The sequence below is a fragment of the Urocitellus parryii genome, chromosome 2 (genome assembly GCF_045843805.1).
Source record: "Urocitellus parryii isolate mUroPar1 chromosome 2, mUroPar1.hap1, whole genome shotgun sequence".
Classification (NCBI taxonomy): Eukaryota; Metazoa; Chordata; class Mammalia; order Rodentia; family Sciuridae; genus Urocitellus; species Urocitellus parryii.
Window position 1 is genome coordinate 91577203 of NC_135532.1, and position 2979 is coordinate 91580181.

General features: G+C 40.8%; 1 pseudogene; it reads left to right on the plus strand.

The window, feature by feature from the left end:
- On the plus strand, nt 1–749 carry LOC113179377 (small COPII coat GTPase SAR1A-like; annotated as a pseudogene).
- The last annotated feature ends 2230 nt before the right edge of the window (nt 750–2979 follow it).

Here is a 2979-nt window from a genome sequence, read left to right on the forward strand (position 1 = left end):
ATGTCTTTCATCTTTGAGTGGATCTACAATGGCTTCAGCAGTGTGCTCCAGTTCCCCAGGACTCTACAAAAAAATCTGGAAAACTTGTATTCTTGGGTTTGGAAAATGCAAGCAAAACCACTCTTCTTCACATGCTCAAAGATGACAAATTGGGCCAACATGTTCCAATACTACATCCAACATCAGAAGAGCTGACAATTGGACTGGGGTTGTAGCTCAATGGTAGAGTGCTTGCCTAGCATGTGTGAGACACTGGGTTTGATCCTCAGCACCATATAAAAATAAATAAATAAAATAAAGGCATTAAAAAGAAGAAGAAGAAGAGCTGACAATTGCTGGAATGACTTTAACAACTTTTGATCTTGGTGGGCATGAGCAAGCTCATCGGGTTTGGAAAAATTATCTTCCAGCAATTAATGGGATTGCCTTTCTTGTGGACTTTGTAGATCATTCTCACCTTGTGGAATCCAAAGTTGAGCTTAATACTTTAATGACTGATGAAACTATTCATTGTGCCAATTCTTATCTTGCAAAATAAAATTAACAGAATAAATACAATCAGTGAAGAAAAACTTTGCAAGATATTTGAGCTTTATGGACAGACCACAGGAAAGGGGAATGTGACTCTGAAGGAACTGAATGCCCACCCCATGGAAGTGTTCATGTGCAGTGTGCACAAGAGGCAAGGTGAGGGTTTTGTCCCCCCTAACCCAGCGCCCACCCACTGGCTTTCCCAGTATGTTGACTAATGTTTGGACAGTTAAAATAAAATTTTACTCCTAAAAAAAAAAAATCACCCACCAAGCTGGGTGTAGTGGCATAAACTTGTAATCCAAGTGGCTCAGGAGGCTGAAGCAGGAGGATTTTAAGTTCAAAGCCAGCCTCAGCATCTTAATGAGGCCCTAAGCAACTCAGAGAGACTAGGTCTCTAAATAACATATAAAAAGGGCTGGAGATGTGGCTCAGTGGTTGTTGAGCATCCATGGTTTCCATCCCCAGCACCATAAAACAAAACAAAATAAAAAGACATCCTACCTCCACCCCACAACCTCCTCCAGCAACCACCATGCTCCATACCTACCTTCTAGCAATGCTCTCCCAAAGAGCCCCCAATCTAGTCAACTCCCCACTTCACTCCTCCAATACCACACCTTCAAAATAACCAACAATCTCCATGTTGCTAAATCCATGAGAAACACCCGGTCGCATTTAATGTGATCGGCCACCTTTCTCCCTTTGAGCATCTCTGTTTTTGAAACTCCATAGAGGTTCTTAAACTCCCTATGTTCTTGTCCCCATCTCCCTGCCTTTTCACAGCAAATGTCAGGGCTCTGTCATATATATATATTAAGGTCTTGGAATGTAGCTCAGTGGTTAAGTGCCACTGGGTTCAATCCCCAGTACCAAAAAAGATTAAATTCAATTAAAATAAAATAAGATTCATCCCAACTCACTCTCAAAATCCATACCTAGTCCTTCAAAGAATCCTGTTCCAAATAATTCTTTTCTTTCTTCCCTCCCCTCACCCTCTCTCAAGATAGGAGTCTCTGGGGCTGGGGATGTGGCTCAAGTGGTAGCGCACTCGCCTGGCATGCATGTGGCCCGGGTTCAATCCTCAGCACCACATACAAACAAAGATGTTGTGTCTGCCAATAACGAAAAAAAATATATTAAAAAATGTTTAAAAAAAAGAGGAGTCTCACTGATTTCTACTTGGTCTCAAGTAACCTTTCCTGAGTAGCTGGGATTACAGGCGTATGGGCCACCACAGCCAGGTCTCAAATAATTTCTAAATATATTGGCCTATTCTCCCTTTTCACTCCTACTTCTACTTAGGGGTGAGTTAAGAAGGTCAGTGACTTAGGGAGATATCCAAGAAGTGTGATACTGTAGACACCCAGGAAAGGATGTGTTTCAAGGGGTTGGCCCAAGAAGGAAATATTACTAAAGGATCAAGTAGAAGTGGCCAAAGGTCAAGTAGCCATTGCAGCAATTTGGCAAGACTTTAGAGGCTTATTGATTTGGAATTTACCTGATGTATGGAATGAGGTAAGGTCAAAATACCCTCCCCCCACAATTTGCAACTAAATTTTGTAACCCATTTCTTGACTAGACTTCCTTTCTCCATTCATCACTGAGAACCCCTGTGTCTCCCCCCAAAGATTCTCAAACTTGTGACCATGTACTGCAAGCTGTGCTCTGTCTGGAAGGCCTTGTGCACTCACCTTACTCTTCTTGCTCAATATTTATGTAACACATTCATCTGTTTATCTCCTAGGTTTTTCTTTTTCTTTTATTTTCTATTTTATTTTAATGTAATATAATAAATACAAAAATGTAGCACTTGAACCATTATTAAGTGCATAGTTCAGTGGAGTTAATTCATCTATAGTGTTGCATAATCACCACTATCTATTTCCAGAAGTTTTTCATCATCACAAACAGAAACTCAATACCCATTAAGCAATCACTCACCATTTCCTCCTTCCCTCAGCCACTGATAACCTCTTTACTACTTCATCTTTTTTTTTTTTAAAGAGAGAGAGAGAGGAGAGAGAATGAGAGAGAGAGAATTTTTAATATTTATTTTTTAGTTCTCGGGGGACACAACATCTTTGTTGGTATGTGGTGCTGAGGATCGAACCTGGGGCGCTCGCATGCCAGGCGAGCGCGCTACCGCTTGAGCCACATCCCCAGCCCGACTACTTCATCTTTTTAACTGCTTATTCTGGATACTTCATGTAAGTGCAATCATACAATATTTGTCTTTTTATTTTTTTGTACTTGAGTTTGAGGGATTGAAACAGGGGTGCTTTACCACTGAACTACACCCCCAGCCCTATTTATCTATTTATTTATTTGTTTGATTTTGGTACCAGGGATTGAACCCAGGGATGTGTAACAACTAAGCCATATCCCCAGCCCATTTTTGAATTTTACTTAGAGACAAATTTTACCACTAAGCCATATTCCCAGCCC